The sequence below is a fragment of the Mirounga angustirostris genome, unplaced genomic scaffold (genome assembly GCF_029215605.1).
Source record: "Mirounga angustirostris isolate CCGP_5_RB_7025 unplaced genomic scaffold, mMirAng1.0.hap1 SCAF_3, whole genome shotgun sequence".
In the NCBI taxonomy this organism is placed as follows: Eukaryota; Metazoa; Chordata; class Mammalia; order Carnivora; family Phocidae; genus Mirounga; species Mirounga angustirostris.
The window spans coordinates 86,892,075-86,915,552 of NW_026991711.1; the positions used below are offsets into that span (position 1 = coordinate 86,892,075).

The 23,478-nt window shown below is 37.2% G+C and overlaps 1 protein-coding gene and 1 pseudogene across 2 annotated transcripts in view; both read left to right on the forward strand.

Annotated features, from left to right (window-relative positions):
- Positions 1–23,478, forward strand: part of IWS1 (interacts with SUPT6H, CTD assembly factor 1) — a 137,139-nt gene that overhangs the window by 63,872 nt on the left and 49,789 nt on the right. The gene's annotated exons all lie outside the window — the stretch shown is intronic.
- Positions 3,411–6,564, forward strand: LOC135363762 (large ribosomal subunit protein eL32-like; annotated as a pseudogene). Its single transcript, XR_010409819.1, has one exon. The product of XR_010409819.1 is annotated as a large ribosomal subunit protein eL32-like (transcript).

The following is a 23,478-nucleotide window of genomic DNA, read 5'->3' on the forward strand; positions in this document are numbered from 1 at the left end:
TCTCCCCAGATCTGTCGCTTGTTGGGTCCCTGCTGGAGGAGCAGGGGCCCAACTGTGCCGCGGATCACGGTTTATGGCGACCCCGAGCTGAGAGCCCGCGCCTGGGCTCCGCCTCTGCAGCCGGCTTCCCTGCTCCATTACCTGGGAGCTCTGCCACACTCAGGCACCCCCGGTCTTTCTGTGACCCCAAGGGTCCTGGGACCATACTGTCCGGAGGGTTCCCCCCCCTCCTTAGCCACCAGGGTGACATCCCTCAGCGGAGCAGACTTTTAAATGTTCCGATTTTGTGCTCCGTGGCTCTATCACTTGCTAGAAGCGGCAGACGGGGGCCCCTCCCCCACCATCTATCCTCCCGAATATCGCCTCGGATTCACTTCTCCGCACATCCTACCTTCCAGAAAGTGGTTGCTTTTCTGATGAGAGAGTTGTTGCTCTTCTTTTCTTCGATCTCCTGTTGAGTTTGTAGGTGTTCAGAATGGTTTGATCCCTATCCAGCTGAATTCCTGAGAGGAGACGAAATCCAGGTCTCCTACTCCTCTGCCATCTTGCTCTGCCCTCTCTATTTCATTTTTAATTACATTTTCTTTTTGCTTAAGGATGTAATTTTTAAAAGAATCTCTTTGGCAAAGTTAACTTTTTCTTTTTAAGTTCTTTCATTTCCTGAATTCTGTATTTCCTCTGGAGTCTGTTTTTCTTTATTTGGGTTTTTTACTTTCACATCAAGGGTTTTCTTCAAATATCCAGTGAGTCTTAGTTCATATTTTTTCCTTTAAACCTTCTTATTGTGGAAAATAAATAACACATGTACAGAAAAAAGGAAGTATGAAACACAAATGTTCAGCTGAATGAATTTTTGTCCAGATCAATAAATAGAACATTGCCAGCACTCTAGAAGCCTTCTGTATGCCTCTTGCCTATCATTATACTCTAACTTCCTCTCTACCAGCTAATTACTATCCTGGCTAACCATAATCCTCTCCTTTGAAAAAATAGTTTTGACACCATGCAAATATGCATGTATAAACACTGTAGTTGGGTAGTCAGTCATCTTTTAAAATTTAAGAAGGAGGTAATTTTTTTAAAATACAGGGAAATGCATTGGCATTTTTAAAATACAGGGAAATGCATTGGCAAATACTGTATGCATTGGCACAGCCCACTGACTGGCAGGCTTTGCATTAGGGTATTGAGGCAAAAGCCAGCCCTTATCAGGAATACCAGAATGAGGAGTACTTAACTCTGAGATGCCAACATCTCCACTAACTGCCCTAATCCTCCCCAGATAGTTTGTTTCTTTAGAAGCAGAACCCTTTTTGACTATCGTGGTGGTATTATGCGGCCTTTTCCTCTAGAGGGCACCAGTCATCTTCCCGGGAACCCTCCCTTAGGTCATCTCCCTAGGAGTTCCAGCTCCTGCCTACTCCCCAGTGGCATTCTGAAGAGACAGTGTCTCCGTGAGAAGCAGTGGCAAACAGAGCCCAACAAGTGTCTCCTCCCAAGGTTTGGAGCACCTAGGACAACCACCTCCTTTGGAGTCCTGGGAGGGGCAGGAATATAAACTTCCTTGCATTTTTAGTCACATTAAGTAATGCTTTAGCCAGCTCAGCCCAACTGTTGGCTACTGCAGATCCAAGCAGCAGAGGCATGCTAGCTCTTTACAAAGACACTTCCCAACATTGCTAAGGAGACCAGCCCAGCCTGACATTTTGGCCTCATCACTTTTACCTACCCCTCTCCCATCTCAGGCATTCACTAAATCACCAGTCCACTGTGGGGAGTCCCTCTTGTTATAGCCTGTTATGGAGTTGGAATTAGCCCACCTTTTCTCCAGAGGCTGTGTTCTGACTTTTTTACTATTCAGACCCGAAAGTCTTATATTGTCCAATGCTTGCCTAGTGGAAGACCAGGTGGGTGGACTGACCTCCCTCTTGGGGCTGCTCTGGGCCTCTGGGCTCAGAAGTCTGTTCCAATGGCATGAGTTCACTCAAATACTGGTGGCACCATTTGTCCAAGCTGATGAGGCACTGGGAGAGACTACAAAAAATATAGAGTACAATATGACACAGAGCAATGCCACACCAAAATGATGTGGCAGTGTTCCAAAATTTGAGTCCCAACCACTAAGGCTGTCCATGATCATTTTGCCATTTGATTGTCCCACTGACTGGATGGACCCCATATCAATTTCTTCATCATTTCCAAAATTCTACCTCCCCCCGCCTTTTTTTTTTTTTTATCACCAATTATATTGAGTTCAAGAGATTTAGGGGCTAAATAAGAAAAAAGAAATGACCATGAAGTAGCAATAGCACACAATGAGCTCTATTTGGGCAACACTGGGTGGCATATGGGGAATTCCCTTATTGCATGAGGCCATCCAGAGTCTTCTATACAGGGACCACGTGCCAGAAGGGGGGAGGGCAAGAGAATTCCTGAGGAGGAGGAGAATTGAAGAGAGAGGACTTATGTGTCCACAGGGTGTCGCTCAGCAGCACAATGGAGGGTATTTGGATCAGAGATTTCCAGGGGTATTTTATCTGTAGCTAGCAGATGTTGGGTGCTGTATCCTGGGGTATGCAAAGTAGAAGGCTCTAAAAGCTAAAAATCTGTTCATTTGGGCTATATTTAAAACAACCAGATGTGTAAAATTTGACTTTGGCACCTGAGCTAACAGGTCCCAGCCTGCTTTAAAGAAACAATATAGGGTTAATGTACAGAAGTTATCTTTGGCTCATTTATATAGAAGAGCCTGATCAGGAAACAGAAAAGACACAGATCAACAATGTCAGAAATGACAGAGGGAATAGCACTATTTTGTATATACTAAAAGAATAGAAAGAGAATATTACAAATAATTTTATGCCAATAAATTTGACAACTTAGACAAATTCCTTGTAAAATACAAACCACTAAAGCTTACTCAAGAAGAAACAGACAATCTGAATAGCCGTATATCTGTTTTTTAAAATAGACTTTGTAGCGAAAAGCCTTTTCAAGAAGAAAACTCCAGACTCAAAAGTCTTTACTAGTGAATTCTAGTAAACATTTAAGGAAAGAAATAATGTTAATTCTACACACACTTTATCAGAAAATTGAAGAGGAAGGAACACTTGCAAACTTATTATGTGAGACAGCATTATACTGGTACCAAAACCAGAAAGAAAGACATGAAAAGAAGACAAAACTGAAAATTATCTTTCATGAACTATCAAAATTTCAATAAATTGAATCTAACAATGTGTAGGAAGATAGTACACTATGAACGAGTGGAGTTCATCCTGAATGCAAGGGTGGTTGGAATTTCAAAATCAGTGAAAAAGACTAAAATAGAGCAACCATAGGATATTCTCATGTATGCAGAAAAAGCATTTGACAAAACCCACCATATATTCCCAATATAAACTCTTCAGCAAATTAGGAGAAAGAAGGGAACTTTTCAATCTGATAAAGAGCATCTATTAAAAAACGTATAGCTGACACCCTACTTAAGGGTGCAAGACTGAATACTGAATACTTTTCACTAATCTTAGTGTTTAGTGCAAGGATATTTACTCTCACTTCTATTCAACATTGTGCTGGAGATTCTAGCCAGTACTATAAGTTAAGATTTTTGAAGTCACTTATATGTTATGGAGAAGAAGGATAAAATGGTCTTCATTCAAAAACACTGATTACCTATGTAGAAAGTTTCATGGAATGTACAGAAGAACTTTTAGAACTAATGAGTAAGTTTAGCTCTTCCTTGGTACTGCCTGCAGAGGTGGCAGCCATCTCTACTCAGCATCATGGCTACCCTCAGACTTCCAATGAAGCCCAAGATAGTTAAAAAGGGGACCAAGAAGTTCATCTGGTACCAGTCAGACTGCTATGTCAAAATTAAGTGCAACTATTGGAAATCAGAGGCATTGACAATAGGCTGTGCAGAAGAAGAGCCAGATCTTGATGCCCAACATTGGTTATGGGAGAAACAAGAAAGCAAAGCACATGCGGCCCAGTGGCTTCCAGAAGTTTCTAGTCTGCAACATCAAGGAGCTTGAGGTGCTGCTGATGTGCAACAAATCTTACTGTGCAGAGATTGCTCACAATGTCTCCTCCAAGAACCACAGAGCCATTGTGGAAAGAGCATCCCAGATGACCATGAGAGTCACCAATCTTTGAGGCTGCACATCAAAGAAAATGAATAGACAGTATTATGTGCACATTGTATATGTGCTAATAAAAATATAAAACTACAAAAAAAAAAAAAGCACTAATGAGTAAGTTAGCATAGTCGCAGGACACTATCAAAATCAAAATTCACTCATATGTCTTCATATTAGGAACAAACACTTAGAAGTTTAATTTTTAAATGCATTGTTAAAATAGTATTGAAATTATTGAATATTTATGAATAACTTTGACAAAAGATGTGTAAGTCTTGTACATTGAAATCTTCGATTGCTGGGAAAAACTAAGACCTAAATAAACTGAGAGATATACTATGTTCATGTTTCAGAAGACTCACTATTTCTAAAGTATAAATTCCCCCCCAGTTGATCTATAAATTTATTGCAATACCAATAAAAATATCAGCAGACTTTTTAATAAAATTTGACAAAGGAATTCTAAAATTTATATAGAAACGGAAAGGACTTAGACTACCCAAAACAAATTTGAAAAAGAATGTTGAATTTTGGATAACTAACATTAATAACACCATTTAAAGACTTATTATAAAGCTCCAGAATCAAAACTGTAGTCCAGGCATAGAGACAAAGAGATCAAAGGAACAGAATAGAATCTCTAGACACACACATATGACTTTTGCCAAAGATGCTGAGACACTTAAACGAGGAAGGATAATGTTTTCAAGAAAGAAATCTTTACAAGAAATCTTCTCAATAACTGAATATGCAAAAAATTAAGCCTTTGACCTTACCTTACACCATTTGCAAAAAATAACTCAAAATGGATTGTAGATCTATATGTAAGAGATAAAACTATAAAACTTCTAGGAGAAAATCTTAGTGAACTTGGGTTTGGCAAGGATTTTTAAACATGACACAAAAAGCAGACACTATAAAAAGAAAAAAATCAATAAATTTGACTTCTTAAGAATTAAAAACTTTTGCTCTTCAAAAACACTGTTAGTTTTCAGTCTGCCATGTAAGGAGCTTGAAAGTCATCATTGCCAACCTCACCACAAGAAAAAAAGATGAGCAAACTGAAAATTAGCAACTGTTCTTAGATGCATCAGAGTTTCAAGATCACAAGTGCTGCGCCCCCCCCCCCCCACTCAAATTTGCGAGACAGAGAAGCAGATAAAGACAATCACAACTTACAGGATTAAGGAACTCCACAGGAACAAGTACCAGGGTAGGAAAACCTAAACTGTAATTGATGGTTTGCTGGAATTTGGTGTGGACAAGTTTGAGTTAAAAACTCCAAGAAGGCCAGTCTTTCAAGGTTGCCCATGCTTATCTGAGCTTTATCTTCAAAAGAGCTACCAAGTTCTCACAGTTAGAGACAGAGAAAAATCCCCTTATGCTTCTGGCAGGGGGTGGGGAAAACAGCCATTCTGAAATACATTCAGAGCGTTCCGTTCATCTGTTTTACCAGATGAACAGAAACTGTTTTTACCAGAGCTTAATTGACCTGGGGGAAGGGAAATACCCAACTCCAGCCTCCTCTAGCCTTCCTGTCTCACCTAGGAGGGAAACAATTGAAAAGCACTTGTGGGGGTCACAGCCCAGGATCACAGGCTCATTAAAAGATTGAGGCTTAATCATAGGACTATAGAACACTTACCTCTCTTCACACCTCACACCCATATCAGTAGGGCTCCTGTATAATAACAGGGGGACACAACTAAAAGAACTGCATGTCTCAGACCTAACTTAAGAAAAAGGCTCCAGAGAAGCTCAAAGACAATAGAAGAGATAAAAACAAAAATACCAGAGGAAATTTTATCCTCTGATATCCATAACAAACAATAAACACAGCCTAACCTATAGCCACATAAACATAACACCTCACATGAAACCCTATTTACCTCAGTTCGTTTTTATTCAGTGCATCATGTTGGCTTCCAACAAAAAAATTACAAGTTGTACTAAAAGACAAGAAATAATACATTTTGAAGAGACAGAGCAAGGATCAGAATAAGACTCAGTTATGGCAGAGATACTGAAATTGCCAAACTGGGGATTTAAAACAACATGACTCATATGCTATGATCTTTAATGGAAAAAGTGTGCAAGAACAAATAAGCAGAAAGATGGAAGCAAATGGATATACTAGAAATCAAAAAGCACTGTAATAAAAAATGAAGAATGCCTTTGATGAACTCGTCAATAGACTGGACACTAGCCCAGGAAGGATTAAATCAGCTTAAAGATACATCAATAGAAACTTCCAAAGCTGAAATGCAAAGAGAAACAAGAATGAAAAAGATGGAACAGAATATCCAAGAACTGTGAGAAAATTCCAAAAGGTGTAACATATGCATAATGGGAATACCAAAACAAGAATGAACGAACGAATGAACGAAAGAAAGAAAGAAAGAAAGAAAGAAAGAAAGAAAGAGAAAGAAAGAAAAGAAAGAAAGAAAAAGAAAGAAAGAAGAAGGAAGGAAGGAAGATACAGTTTCAGTAATAATGATTGAGAATTATTCAAATTAATTTCAGATACCACAGAACACCAAGGATAATAAATACCAAAAATATACATCTAGGCATAACATTTCAAACCACAGAAATCAAACACAAAGAGAAAATCTTGAAAGAAGCCAGAGGGGAAAAACACCTTACCTATACAGAAACAAGAGTAAGAATTACATCAAATTTCTTTTCAGAAACCATGCAAGCAAGAAGAGAGTGGTATGAAATATTTAAACTGTTGAAAGAAAAGAACTACCAATCTAGAATTCCACATTCAGCAAATTATCCTTGAAAGATGAAGGAGAAATAGACACTTCCTTAGAAAAAAATTGACAGAAGTTGTCACCAGTACACTTGCCTTGCAGGAAATGTTAAATTCTTCAGAGAGAAGGAAAAGTATGTAAGTCAGAACCTCAAATCTACATAAAGAAAGGGAAGAAATAAATCAAGGTAAAATGAAATTTTTAAATTTTACTTTATTTTTAAAATTGGAGTATAAAATCTTTAAAAAGTAATAAAAAATAAATTGGAGTATAATTGACATACAGTGTTATATTAGTTTCAGATGTACAACATAGTGATTTGACAATTCTATATGTTAAGCAGTGCTCATGATAAGTCATGGTAGTCACCATCTGTCACTATACAAAGTTATTACAATATTATTGACTATATTGCCTATGCTGTACTTTTCATCCCTATGACTTATTTATTTTATAACTGGAAGTTTGTGCCTCTCAATTCCCTTCACCAATTTACCCACCCTCCACTCCCTCCCCTCTGGCAACCACTAGTTTGTCCCCTGTATTTATGATACTGTTTCTGTTTTATGTGCATGTGTGTGTTTTGTTTTTTAGATTCCATATATAAGTGAAGTCATATGGTATTTGTGTTTCTCTGACTTATTTCATTAGGATAATACACTCTAGGTCTGGGACGCCTGGGTGGCTCAGTTGTTAAACGTCTGCCTTCTGCCTTCAGCTCAGGTCATGATCTCAGGGTCCTGGGATTGAGTTCCATACCAGGCTCCCTCCCTCTGCCTGCTGCTCCCCCTGCTTGTGCTCTCTCTCTCTGACAAATAAATAAATAAAATCTTAAAAAAAAAATACACTCTAGGTCCACCCATGTTCTTTTTTTTTTTTTTTAAAGATTTATTTATTTATTTGAGAGAGCAAGAATGAGAGAGAGAGAGTACATGAGAGGGGGGAGGGTTAGAGGGAGAGGCAGGCTCCTTGCTGAGCAGGGAGCCCGATGCGGGACTCGATCCAGGGACTCCAGGATCATGACCTGAGCCGAAGGCAGTCGCTTAACCAACTGAGCCACCCAGGCGCCCCTCCATTCATGTTCTTATGGATGGCAAGATTTCATTCTTTTTTATGGCTGAGTTATGTACACACACACACACACACACACACACACATGTATAGTTTTCTTGGTAAATATCCAGCAGTGGAATTTCTGAATTTTTCTATTTTTAATTTTTTGAGGGGCCACCATACTGGCTTCCAGAGTGGCTGTACCAATTCACTTTCCCACCAATAGTGCACAAGGGTTCCCTTTCCTCCACATCCTTGCCAACACTTGTTATTTCTTGTCTATATTAAAAGATTAAAATTATTTAATTTTTAAATTCTTAATTGATCTAACAGGTAACCATTTGTTCCAAATAATAATAGTGATTGTAGCTTATGGATAAGTGAAATGAATGACTAAAATGTTATAAAAGATGAGAGAGAGGAATTGAGAATAATCTCTTATAAGGTATTCGCACTCTCCATGAAGTGCTATAGTATTATTTGAAAGATGATTTGGGTTAGATGTAAATGTATATTACAAACTAAAGGGAAACACAATAAAAAAGTTTTCCTAGACAAATAAAAACTAAAGGAATTCATGACCACTAAATCAGGCCTGCAAGAAATATTAAAAAGGACTCTTTGAGTGGAAAGGAAAGACCAAAAGTGACAAAAACAAAGGATCAGAAAAATCTCCAGAAACAACAAAACAAGTAATAAAATGGCAATAAATACATATATTTCCAAGAAAGTATAATTGATATGCTAAGAGAGAAGAAAAAGGGAAACATAAAAATGCTCAGTTAAAATCACAGAAGGCAGAAAAATATTATAAGGAAAAAAGAAACAAAGAACAAGGGCAATGAATAGAAAACAGACAAGGTCTACTTAATAGATAAAGACACAGACAAAGTAAAAGTAAAGGGATAAAGAAAGATATACCATACCAAGACTAATCAAAAGAAAGCTGGAGTAGTTATATTAATTTCAGACAAAGCAGACTTTAGAGCAAAGAAAATTGTGAGGGATAAAGAGAGGCTTACATAATGATAAAAGGGTCAATACTTTAAAAAGACATGACAGGGGCGCCTGGGTGGCTCAGTCGGTTAAGCGGCTGCCTTCAGCTCAGGTCATGATCTCAGGGTCCTGGGATCGAGCCCCGCATGGGGCTCCTTGTTCAGCGGGGAGTCTGCTTCTCCCTCTCTGCTATTTCCCCCACTTGTCTCTCTGGCTCTCTCTGTGTGTCAAATAAATAAATAAAATCTTAAAAAAATTAAAAAAATAAATAAAAAGGCATGACAATACTTAACATGTTTGTACCTAACAACAGAGTGTCAAATTATGTGAAGCAAAAACTTGATAAACATGCAGTAAGAAATAGATGAGTTCACTTTTACAGTTGGAGATTTCAAATTCCTTCTATTAGTGACTGACAGATCCAGTAGGCATAAAATCAGTAAGGACATAGTTGAAATGAATAGTACCATTAATCAACTGGACCTAATTGACATCTATAGAATACTTCATCCAATGACTGCAGAATACACATTCTTCTCAAGCTCACATGGAATTTTCACTAAGATAGACCACATTCTTTGCCATAAAGCACACCTTAAAAATAGACTTTAAAAGAATAGAAATCATACAATGTTTGCTTTCAGAGTATGGTAGAATTAAACTAGAAGTTAATAACAGAAAGATAACTGGAAAACCCCAAAATATTTGGAGATTAACAGTGTACTGCTAAATACCACATGGGTCAAAGAGTCTCAAGGGAAGTTTAAAATATTTTCAACTAAATGAAAACGAAAATTCAACTTATCAAAATTTGTTAGATATCAAGAACAGTATTAGAGGGAAATTTAGAGCATTGAATGCATATATTAGAAAATAAGAAAGATATAAAACAAAATCTGAGTCTTCATACCTTACAAAACTACAAAAAGAAGAGCAAATCGCATACAAATTAAGCAGAATAAAAGAAATAATAAAAATTAGAGCAGAAATCCATGAAATTGAGAACAGGAAATCAATGAAGAAAATCAACACAACCAAAGTTCGTTCTTGCAACAAAATTGATAACCTCTGGACAGGTTAACTAAGAAAAAAAGAGAGAAGACACAAATAACTAATACAAAAATGAAAGAGGGGCCATACTTACTGATCCCAAGGTCATTAAAGGAATAATAAAGAAATGCTATGAACAACTCTATGCTCACAAATTTGATAACCTAGATGAAATGGACCAATTCCTTGAAGGATGCAATCTGCTAAAACTCACACAAAAAGACATATATAATCCAAATAGGCTAATATTCAAAAGAAATTGAATCAATAATTACCAATCTTCCAAAACAGAAAGCACCAAACTCAGATGGGCTCACTGGTGAATTCTACCATTCACTTAATGAATAAATTATACCATGTATATACAATATATTCCCCAAATAGAAGATGGAATGCTTCACAACTGGTTTTATGAGATAAAAGATATTACAAGAATGGAAAACTACAGACTAATATGTCCCATGAAATAGATGCAAAAATTCTCAACAAAATATTAGAAAATCAAATCCAACAATGCATAAAAAGAATTACACACCACAACCAAGAGGGATTGATTCTCAGTATGCAAGCCTGCTTCAACATTGCAAGATCAATTAATGCAATTCATCACATCAACATTCTAAAGAAGAAAAATCACATGATCATATCACTAGTTGTGGGAATACTTTACAAAATCCAACCGTAAACTAGGAGTACAGGGGAACTTCCTCAACTTGATAAAGAACATCTATAAAAAACCTAAAGCTAACATTATACTTGATTTTGGGAAATGATGCTTTCTGACTAAGATCAGGAACAGGCAAGGATGTCCAATCTCACTACCCATATTCAACATGATACTGGAAGTCCTAGTTAATGCAATAGGACAAGAAAATATAGATTGGGAAGGAAGACGTAAAACTTTCTTTGTTCACAGATGACAAGATTGCCTATCTAGAAAATCCCAAAGAATCATCAAGAACAAAAAACCCTCCTTGAATGAATAAAGAATTATAGCAAGATTGCAGGATATAAAGTTAATGTACAAAAGTCAATTGCTTTCTTATATACCAGCACTGAACAACTGGAATTTCAAATTTAAAATGTAGTATCATTGACATTAATGCCTCCCAAAATGAAATATTTAGGTATACATCTAGTATATAGATATGTATAAGATCTATATGAGAAAAACTATAAAATTCTCATGAAAGAAGTTAAGGATCTGAATAAATGAAGAGACATTCCATTATATGAATAGGAAGATTCAATATTGCCAAGATGTCAGTTCTTACCAACTTGATCTATACTTTCAGCACAATCCCAATTAAAATCCCAGCAAGTTATTTTATGGATATTGGGAAACTGATTCTAAAATTTATATGGAGAGACAAAAAACTCAGAATAGCCTATACAACATTAGAAGAAAAGAACAAAATTGGAGATCACCACTATTTGACTTCAGTAATTACTATAAAGCTACAGTAATCAAAACAGTTTTGTATTAGTGAATAGATAAATAGATTAATGGAAGAGAGTAAAGAGCCCAGAAATAGATCCACATAACTGTAATTTATTTATTGTAGACAAAAGAGCAAAGGCAATTGGATGGTTAAGGATAATCTTTTTCAACAGATGGTTTTGGAACAACTGGACATCCATATATAAAAAAAATTAATATAGAGATAGACCATACATCTTTTTTTTAGACAAATATGATTTCCATTTATTTCATTATTTTCAGGGGTACAGGCCTGTGATTCATCAGTCTTATGCAATACACAGTGCTCACCCCAACATATACCCTCTCCAATGTCCATCACCCAGGCACACCATCCCCCTACCCACCTCTCCTCCAGCAACCCTCAGTTTGTTTCCTGAGATTAAGAGTCTCTTATGGTTTTTCTCCTTCTCTGGTTTTGTCTTGTTTTATTTTTTCCTCTCTTCCCCTATGATCCTCTGCCTTGTTTCTTAAATTCCACCTATCAGTGAGATCATATGATAATTGTCTTTCTCTGATTGACTTATTTCACTTAGCATAATACTGTCTAGTTCCATCCACGTTGTTGCAAATGGCAAGATTTCTTTTTTTTTTTTTTTTTTTGGTGACTGCATAATATTCCATTGTATATATATACCACATCTCTTTTATTCATTCATCTGTCGACGGACGTCTGGGCTCTTTCCATAGTTTGGCTATTGTGGACATTGCTGCTATAAACATTGGAGTGCAGGTGCCCCTTTGGATCACTACATTTGTATCTTTGGGGTAAATACCCAGTGGTGTAAGTGCTGGGTTGTAGGGTAGCTCTATTTTCAACTTTCTGAGGAACCTCCATACTATTTTCTAGAGTGGCTACACCAGCTTGCATTCCCACCTACAAGATGGGAATGGGTTCTCCTTTCTCTGAATCATTGCCAATATCTCTTATTTCCTGACTTGTTAGTCTTAGCCATTCTGACTGGTGTGAGGTGGTATCTCATTGTGGTTTTGATTTGTATTTCCCTGATGCTGAGTGATGTTGAGCATTTTTTCATGTGTTGGTTGGCCATTTGGATGTCTTCTTTCGAGAAGTTCTTTATAAGAAGACATCCAAATGGCCAACAGACACATGAAAAAGTGCTCAATATTGCTCGGCATCAGGGAAATCCAAATCAAAACCTCAGTGAGATACCACCTCACACCAGTCAGAATGGCTAAAATTAACAAGTCAGGAAACGACAGATGTTGGCAGGGATGCGGAGAAAGGGGAACCCTCCTACACTGTTGGTGAGAATGCAAGCTGGTGCAGCCACTCTGGAAAACAGTATGGAGGTTCCTCAAAAAGTTGAAAATAGAGCTACCATATGATCCAGCAATTGCACTACTGGGTATTTACCCCAAAGATACAAAAGTAGGGATCCGAAAGGGTACGTGCACCCCGATGTTTATAGCAGCAATGTCCACAACAGCCAAACTGTGGAAAGAGCCAAGATGTCCATCAACAGATGAATGGATAAAGAAGAAGTGGTATATATATACAATGGAATATTATGCAGCCATCAAAAGGAATGAGATCTTGCCATTTGCAACGACGTGGATGGAACTGGAGGGTATTATGTTGAGCGAAATAAGTCAAACAGAGAAAGACATGTATCATATGACCTCACTGATATGAGGAATTCTTAATCTCAGGAAACAAACTGAGGGTTGCTGGAGTGGGGGGTGGGGTGGGAGGGATGGGGTGACTGGGTGATAGACACTGGGGAGGGTATGTGCTTTGCTAAGCACTGTGAATTGTGCAAGACTGTTGAATCTCAGATCTGTACCTCTGAAACAAATAATGCAATATATGTTAAGAAAAAAAAAAAAGAAGAAGAAGAAGGTAGCGGGAGGGGAAGAATGAAGGGGGGGAAATCAGAGGGGTAGATGAACCATGAGAGACGATGGACACTGAAAAACAAACGGAGGGTTCTAGAGGGGAGGGGGGTGGGAGGATGGGTTAGCCTGGTGATGGGTATTGAGGAGGGCACATTCTGCATGGAGCACTGGGTGTTATGCACAAACACTGAATCATGGAACACTACATCTAAAACTAATGATGTAATGTATGGGGATTAACATAAGAATAAAATTTTTAAAAAAAGTTCTTTATAGATTTTGGATACTAGCCTTTTATCTGATATGTCATTTGCAAATATCTTCTCCCATTCTGTTGGTTGTCTTTTGGTTTTCTTGACTGTTTTCTTTGCTGTGCAAAACCTTTTTAATTTGATGATGTCCCAATAGTTAATTTTTGCCTTTGTTTCCCTTGCCTTTGGAGAGGTGTCTAGCAAGAAGTTGCTGCACCCGAGGTCACAGAGATTTCTGCCTGTGTTCTCCTCTAGGATTTTGATGGATTCCTGTCTCACATTTAGGTCTTTCATCCATTTTGAGTCTATTTTTGTGTATGGTTTAAAGAAATGGTCCAGTTTCATTCTTCTGCATGTGACTGTCCAATTTTCCCAACACCATTTGTTGAAGAGATGTCTTTTTTCCATTGGCTATTCTTTCTTGCTTTGTAGAAGATTAGTTAGCCATAGAGTTGAGGGTCCATTTCTGGGCTCTCTATTATGTTCCATTGATTTGTGTGTCTGTTTTTGTGCCAGTCCATACTGTCTTGATGATTACAGCTTTGTAATAGAGTTTGAAGTCCAGAATTGTGATGCCACTAGCTTTGGTTTTCTTTTTCAACATTCCTCTGGCTATTCGGGGTCTTTTCTTTTCTTTTTTTTTTTTTTAAAGATTTATTTATTTATTTATTTGACAGAGAGAGAGAGACACAGTGAGAGAGGGAACACAAGCAGAGGAAGTGAGAGAGGGAGAAGCAGGCTTTCCGCGGAGCAGGGAGCCCGATGCGGGGCTCGATCCCAGGACCCTGGGACCATGACCTGAGCCGAAGGCAGACGCTTAATGACTGAGCCACCCAGGTGCCCCTATTTGGGGTCTTTTCTGATTCCATACAAATTTTAGGATTATTTGTTCCATTTCTGTGAAAAAAAGTTGATGGTATTTTGATAGAGATTGCATTGAATGTGTAGATTGCTCTAGGTAGCATAGACATTTTAACAATATTTGTTCTTCCAATCCATGAGCGTGGAACGTTTTTCCATTTCTTTGTGTCTTCCTCAATTTCTTTCAAGAGTATTCTATAGTTTTCTGAGTACAGATCCTTTGCCTCTTTGGTGAGATTTATTCCTAGGTATCATATGGTTTTGGGTGCAATTGTAAATGGGATCGACTCCTTAATTTCTCTTACTTCTGTCTCATTGGTGTATAGAAATGCAACTGATTTCTGTTCATTGATTTTATATCCTGTGACTTTACAGAGTTCCTGTATGAGTTCTAGCAGTTCTGGGGTGAAGTCTTTTGGGTTTTCCACATAAAGTATCATATCATCTGCAAAAAGTTTGACTTCTTTGCCAATTTGGATGCATTTTATTTCTTTTTGTTGTCTGATTGCTGAGGCTAGGACTTATAGGACTTATGTTGAAGAGCAGTGGTGATAGTGGACATCCCTGCTGTGATCCTGACCTTGGGGGAAAAGCTCTCAGTTTTCCCCCACTGAGTATGATATTCACTGTGGGTTTTTCATAGATGGCTTTTATGATATTGAGGTATGTACCCTCTATCCCTACACTGTGAAGAGTTTTGATCAAGAAAGGATGCTGTACTTTGTCAAATGCTTTTTATGCATCTATCGAGAGGATCATGTGGTTCTTGTTCTTTCTTTTATTAATGTATTATATCACATTGATTGATTTGTAGATGTTGAACCAAACTTGCATCCCAGGGATAAATCCCACTTGGTTGTGGTGAATAATCCTTTTAATGTACTGTTGGATCCTATTGGCTAGTATTTTGGTGAGAAATTTTCATCCATATTCATCAGGGATATTGGTCTGTAATTCTCCTTTTTGATGGGGTCTTTGTCTGGTTTTGGGGTCAAGGTAATGCTGGCCTCTTAAAAAGAGTTTAGAAGTTTTCCTTCCATTTCTATTTTTGGAACAGTTTCAGAAGAAATAGGTATTAATTTTTCTTTAAATGTTTGGTAGAATTCCCCTAGGAAGCCATCTGGCCGTGGGCTCTTGTTTGTTGGGAGATTTTTGATTGCTGCTTCAATTTCTTTGCTGGTTATGGGTCTTTTCAGGTTTTCTATTTCTTCCTGGTTCAGTTTTGGTACTTTATATGTCTCTAGGAATGCATCCATTTCTTCCAGATTGTCTAATTTTTTGGCATATAGTTGCTCATAATATATTCTTATAACTGTTTGTATTTCTTTGGTGTTGGTTGTGATCTCTCCTCTTTCATTCATGATTTTATTTATTTGGGTCCTTTCTTTTTGATAAGTCTGGCCAGGGGTTTATCAATCTTCTTAATTCTTTCAAAGGACCAGCTCCTAGTTTTGTTGATCTGTTCTACTGTTCTTTTGGTTTCTGTTTCATTGATTTCTGCTCTGATCTTTATTATTTTTCTTCTCCTGCTGGGTTTAGGCTTTATTTGCTGTTCTTTCTCCAGCTCCTTTAGGTGTAGGGTTAGGTTGTGTATTTGAGACCTTTCTTGTTTCTTGAGAAAGGCTTGTAGTGCTATACACTTCCCTTTTAGGACTGCCTTTGCTGTATCCCAAAGGTTTTGAACAGTTGTGTTTTCATTTTCATTTGTTTCCATGAATTTTTAAATTTCTTCTTTAGTTTCCTGGTTGACTCATTCATTCTTTAGTAGGATGCTCTTTAGCCTCCATGTATTTGAGTTCTTTCCGACTTTCCTCTTGTGATTGAGTTCTAGTTTCAAAGCATTGTGGTCCAAAAATATGCAGGGAATGATCCCAATCTTTTTTTTTTTTTTTAATCCCAATCTTTTGGTACCAGTTGAGACCTGATTTGTGACTAAGGATGTGATCTATTCTGGAGAATGATCCATGGGCACTAGAGAAGAATGTGTATTCTGTTGCTTTGGAATGGAATGTTCTGAATATATCTATGAAGTCCATCTGGTCCAGTGTGTCATTTAAAGCTCTTATTTCCTTGTTGATCTTTTGCTTAGATTATCCATCCACTGCAGTGAGGGGGGGGGGTGTTAAAGTCCCCTACTATTATTGTATTAGTGTAGATGTGTTTCTTTGATTTTGTTATTAATCACCTTATATTAATTGGCTGCTCCCATTTAGGGGCATAAATATTTACAATTGTTAGATCTGCTTGTTGGATAGACCCTTTAATTATGTTATAGTGTCCTTCCTCATCTCTTATTCCATTCTTTGGTTTAAAATCTAATTTGTCTGATATAAGGATTGCCACCCCAGCTTTCTTTTGATGTCCATTGGCATGATAAATGGTTTTCCACTCCCTCACTTTCAATCTGGAGGTGTCTTGGGGTCTAAAATGAGTCTCTTGCAGACAGCATATTGATGGGTCTTGCTTTTTTATCAAATCTGATACCCTGTGTCTTTTGATTGGGGCATTTAGCCCATTTATATTCAAGGTAACTATGGAAAGATATGAATTTAGTGCCATTATATTGCCTGTAAGGTGACTGTTACTCTATATTGTCTGTGCTTCTTTCTGGTCTATGTTACTTTTGGGTTCTCTCTTTGCTTAGAGAACCCCTTTCAATATTTCTTGTAGGACTGGTTTGGTGATTGCACGTTCTTTTAGTTTTTGTTTGTCCTGGAAGCTTTTTATCTCTCCTTCTATTTTCAATGACAGCCTAGCTGGATAAAGTATTCTTGGCTGCAACCATACATCTTTTACAAAACTTAATTCAAAATGGATCATAGACCTAAATGAAAAACTTAAAACTATAAAATATCTAGAAGATAATTTAGAAGAAAATCTGGGTGAACTTGGGTTTGGGATGACTTTTCAAATACAATAGCAAAAGCATGGAAAAAATAACCAATAATGTAGACTTCATTAAAATTAAAAACTGCTCTGCAAGAGACACTGCCACGACAATGAAAAGACAAGCTGCAGACTGAGAGAAAAATCTCTCTCTCTCTATGTATGTGTGTGTGTATATATATATATATATATTAAAAAGGGCAAAAGATCTGAACAAATACCTCATCAAGGAAGATATACAGATGGCAAATAAGCATTTGAAAGATATATGTAAATAGGGAATTGCAAATTAAAACAACAGTGAGATACCACTATGCACCTATGAGAATGGCAAAAATCTAAAACACTGGCAACGCCATATGCTGATGAGGATGTGCAACAACAGGAATTCTCATTTGTTGTTGTTGGAAATGTGAACTGTTACAGCCACTTTTTAAGACAGTTTGGCAGTTGCTTACAAACTAAACATAATCTTACCATACAATCCAGCAATCATGTTCCTTGGTATTTTCCCAAATGTTAACTTATATTCACAGAAAAACCTGCATGACAATTTTTCTTTTTTAAAGTAGGCTCCATGCCCAGTGTACAGCCCAATATAGGGCTTGAACTCACAACCCTGAGATCATGACCTGAGCCCACATCAAGAGTCAGAGGCCTAACGGACTGAGCCACCCAGGTGCCCCAGTTTTGGTAATTTTAAATAAAGCTACTAAATACAGCTGCATACAAGGATGCCTGGGTGGCTCAGTCAGTTAAGCATCTCACTCTTGATCTCAGCTTAGGTCTTGATCTCAGGGTTGTGAAATCAAGCTCCAAGTCAGGCTCTGTTTTGGGCATGGAATCTGCTTAAGATGCTCTCTCTCCCTCTGCCCCTGCCCACACTTTCTCCCCCTCTATAAAAATAAAATAAAATATATAATTACCAAAACTTGGAAGCAACGAAGAATTCCTTCAAAAGGTGAATGGATAAACAAACCATGGGACATCCAGACAATCAAATATTCTTCATTAATAAAAAGAAATGAGCTATCAAGCCACAAAATACACAGAGGAAACTTAAATGGATATTGCTTAGTGAAAGAAGCCAATTTGAAAAGGTTGCATACTGTATGATTCCAAGTATATGACATTTTGAGAGAGGCAAAAATATGGAGACAGTAAAAACATTAGTGGTTGCTAAGGCTCAGAGGAAGGGAGGGAGGAGGGATGCGTTGGTGAACCACGGGATTTTTTAGGGCAGTGAAACTATTTTCTATGATACTGTAATGTTGAATACATGTCATTATACATTTGTCAAGACCCATACAATGTACAACCCAAAGATTGAGCTCTCATGTAAACCATGGACTTTAGTTAATAATAATGTATAAATATTGACTCATCAGCTGTAACAAATGTACCATGCCAATGCAAGATGTTAATAAGAGGGGAAACTGGGGGAGGGGAGAGAAATATATGGGAACTCTCTGTATCTTCCATTCAATTTTTCTGTAAAACAAAAACTCCTTAAAAAGTTTGTTAAGGGGCCCCTGGGTGGCTCATTTGTTAATCGTCTGCCTTTGGCTCAGGTCATGATCCCAGGATCCTGGGATCGAACCTGGCATCAGGCTCCCTGCTCGGCGGGAAGCCTGCTTCTCCCTCTCCCACTACCCCTGCTTGTGTTCCCTCTTTCTCTGTTCTCTCTTTGTCAAATAAATAAATAAAATCTAAAAAAAAAAAAGGTTTGTTAATGTTTTTATTTTTTAAAGTTTTTAATTCCAGTTAACACACAGTGTTACATTATTTTCAGGTGTACAATGATTCAACAAATCCATACATCACCTGGTGCTCATTAGAAATGCCCTTAATCCCCATCACCTATCTCACCCATCCCCCCACCTACCTCCCCTCTGGTAATCATCAGTTTGTTCTCTATAATTAAGAGTCTGTTTCTTGGCTTGTCTCTCACTCTTCCCTACCCCCCCCTTGCTCATTCTTTTGTTTCTTAAACTTAACATGTGTGAAATCATATAGTATTTGTCTTTCTCAGACTTATTTCACTTAGCGTTATACTCTCTAGCTCCATCTATGTCATTGCAAATGGCAAGAATTCATTCTTTTATATGGCTGAATAAATATTCCATTGTGTATATATATACCACATCTTCTTTATCCATTTATCAATCAGTGGACACTTAGGCTGCTTCCATAATTTGGCTATTGTAAATAATACTGCAATAAACATAGGGGTACATGTATTCCTTTGAATTAATGGTTGTTTTTTTTTTTTAATTCTTTGGGTAAATAGCCAGTAGTGAGATTGCTGGGTCATAGGGTAGTTCTATTTTTAACTTTTTGAAGAATCTCCATACTGTTTGCATTCCCACCAACAGTGCACTAGGGTTCCTTTTTCTCCATATCCTTGCCAACATCTGTTGTTTCTTGCATTGTTGATTTTTGTTTAGCATAATACTCTCTAGCGCCATACACGGCATTGCAAATGGCAAGATTTCATTCTTTCTTATGGCTGAGTAATATTTCATTGTGTATATATACAACATCTTTATCCATTCTTCACTCAATGGATGTTTGGGCTCTTTCCATGATTTGGCTATTGTTGATAATGCTGCTGTAAACATTGGGTTGCATGTATCCCTTCTAATCTGTATTTTTGTATACTTTGGGTAAATACCTAGTAGTGCAGTTGTTGGATCATAGGTAGTTCTATTTTTTAACATTTTGAGGAACCTCCATACTTTTTTCTAGAGTGGCTGCACCAGTTTGCATTCCCACCAACAGTGCAAGAGGGTTCTCCTTTCTCTGCATCTTCACCAACATCTGTTGATTCCTGTGTTGTTAATTTTAGCCATTCTGACAGGTGTGAGGTGATACCTCATTGTAGTTTTGTTTGCCTGTCCCTGATGATAAGTGATGATGAGCATCTTTTCATGTGTCTGTGGGCTTATTTCTGCATTTTCTAATCTGTTGCACTGATCTATGTGTCTATTTTGTGCCAGTATCATACTATTTTGATTACTACAGCTTTATAATATAACCCAATGTATGGAATTGTGATGCCTCCAGGTTTGCTTTTTTTTTCTTCCAAGACTGATTTGGCTATTTGGGGTCTTTTTTGGTTCCATACAAATTTTAGAATTGTTTGTTCTAACTCTGTGACAAATGCTGTTGGTATTTTGTTAGGGATTGCTTTAATTGTGTAGATTGCATTGGGTAGTATAGACATTTTAACAATATTTGTTCTTCTAATCCATGAGCATAGAATGTCTTTCCATTTTTTGTATCCTTTTCAATTTTTTTCATCAGTGTTTTATAGTTTTCAGAGTAGAGATCTTTCCCCTCTTTGGTTAGGCTTATTCCTAGATATCTTATTATTTTTGGTACAGATGTAAATGGGATTGTTTTCTTAATTTCTTTTTCTGCTGCTTCATTATGGCTATATAGAAATGCAACAGATTTCTGTATACTGATTTTGTATCCTGTGGCTTTACTAAATTTGCTTATCAGTTCTAGCAGTTTTTTGGTGGAGTCTTTTGGGTTTTGTATATATTGTAGCATATCATCTGCAAATAGTGACAGTTTTGCTTCTTTCTTACTGATTTGGATGCCTTTTATTTCTTTTTGTTGTCTGTTTGCTGTGGCTAGGAATTCCAGTACTGTGTTGAATAAAAGTGGTAAGAGTGGACCCCTTCTCTTGTTCCTGAACTTAGGAGAAAAATTCTCAGGTTTTTCCCCATTAAGGATCATGTTAGCTGTGGATTTTTCATATATGGCCTTTATTATGTTGAGATATGTCATCTCTAAACCTACTTTGTTGAGGTTTTTATCACGAATGGATGTTGTACTTTGTCAAATGCTTTTTCTGTGTCTATTGAAATGATCTAATGGTTCTTATCCTTTCTCTTATCACATTGATTGATCTGTGAATATTGAACCATCTTTGCAACCCAGAAATAAATCCCATATGATTGTGGTGAATGATTTTTTAAAATGTATTGTTGGGGGCACCTGGCTAGTTCAGTTGGTTAAGCGACTGCCTTCAGCTCAGATCATGATCCTGGGGTTCTGGGATCAAGCCCCGCATCTGGCTTCCTGCTCAGTGGGGAATCTGCTTCTCCCTCTCACTCTGCTCCTACCCACCCCACTTGCTCGTACTCTCTCAAATAAATAAATAAAATCTTAAAAAAAAATCTTTAAATGTATTGTTGGATTATGTGTGCTAGTATTTTGTTGAGGGTTTTCACATCTATGTTCATCAGAGATAGTGTCCTGTAATTCTCTTGTGTGTGTGTGTGTGGGTGCATGTGTGCATGTGTGTGTGTATGTGTGTGTGTGGTTTCTTTATCTGGTTTTGGTATCAGGGTAATGTTGGCTTCATAGAATGAATTTGGAAGTTTTCCTTCCCTTTCTATTTTTTGGAATAGTTTGGGAAGAATAGGTATTAACTCTTCTTTAAATGTTTGTTAGAATTTGCCTGTGAAGCCATCTGGCCCTGGACTTTGTTGGAAGTTTTTTGATTACTGATTCAGTTTCTTTGCTGGATGTCAGTCTCTTTAAATTTTCTATTTCTTTCTGTTTCAGTTTTGGTAGGTTATATGTTTCTAGGAATTTATCCATTTCTTTCATGTTGTGCAATTTACTGGCATATAGTTTATTATAATAATCTCTTATAATTGTATTTCTGTGGTGTTAGTTGTTTTTTCTCCTCTCTCATTTGTGATTTTATTTATTTGAATCCTTTCTCTTTTTTTCTTGATAAGTCTGGCTAGGGGCTTATCAATTTTATTGATTTTTTTCAAGGAATCAGTTCCTGGTTTCATTGATCTACTCTATTGTGGGTTTTAAAAATTTTGTTTTATTCTGTTTTTTGGGTTTTTTAAAATTTATTTCTGCTCTAATCTTTATTATTTCCTTCCTTATGCTAGCTTTAGGCTTCATTTTTTTTGTTCCTTTAGGTGTAAGGTTAGGTTGTGTATTTGAGATTTATTTTACTTCTTGAGGTAGGCCTGTATTGCTATAAACGTTCCTCTTAGCACCACTTCTGCTGCATCCCAAAGGTTTTGGACCATTGTGTTTCACTTTCACTTGTTTCCATGTACTTTTTAATTTCTTCTTTCATTTCCTGGTTGACCTCTTCATTGTTTAGTAGCATGTTATTTAACCTCTATGTATTTGTGGTCTTTCCAGATTTTTTCTTGTGGTTGACTTCTGGTTTCATAACATTGTGGTCAGAAAAGATGCATGGTATTCGGGCTCCAAACTCAACAGGGAGTCTGCTTCTCCCTCTCCCTCTGCCCCTCCCCCTGCTTGTGCTCTCTCTCTCTCTCTAGCTCTCTCAACATAAATAAATAAAATCTTAAAAAAAAAAAAAGAAAAGATGCATGGTATGATTTCAGTCTTGAATTTGTTGAAGCTTGTTTTGTAGGTTAGTATGTGATCTATTCTAGAGAACGTTCCATGTGCACTTGAAAAGAATGTGTATTCTGCCTTTTTAGGATGGAATATTCTGAATATATCTGTTAAATCCATCTGGTCCACTGTGTCATTGAAAGCCACTGTTTCCTTGTTGATTTTCTGTTTAGATGATCTGTCCATTGATGAAAGCAGAGTGTTAAAATCCCCTATATTATTGTATTATTATGGATTCATTTTTTTATGCTATTAACTGTTCTACATATTTGGATGCTCCCATGTTGGGGTGCATAAATATTTACAATTGCTATATCTTCTTGTTGGATTGTTCCTTTTATTATTATATAGTGTCATTTGTCTCTTTTTACACCTTTGAAAGTCTGTTTTCTCTGATATTAGTATTGCTACTCTGGCTTGCTTTTGATATCCATTTGCATGGTATATATTTCTCCATCCCCTGTAATGAGTCTCTTTTAGGCAGCATATTTTTAAAATTTTTTTTAAAAGATTTTATTTATTTACTTGAGAGAGAGAGAATGAAAGACAGAGAGCATGAGAGGGAGGAGGGTCAGAGGGAGAAGCAGACTCCCCGCCGAGCAGGGAGCCCGTTATGGGACTCGATCCCGGGACTCCAGGATCGTGACCTGAGCCGAAGGCAGCCGCTTAACCAACTGAGCCACCCAGGCACCCCTCTTTTAGGCAGCATATTAATGAGTCTTGTTTTTTAA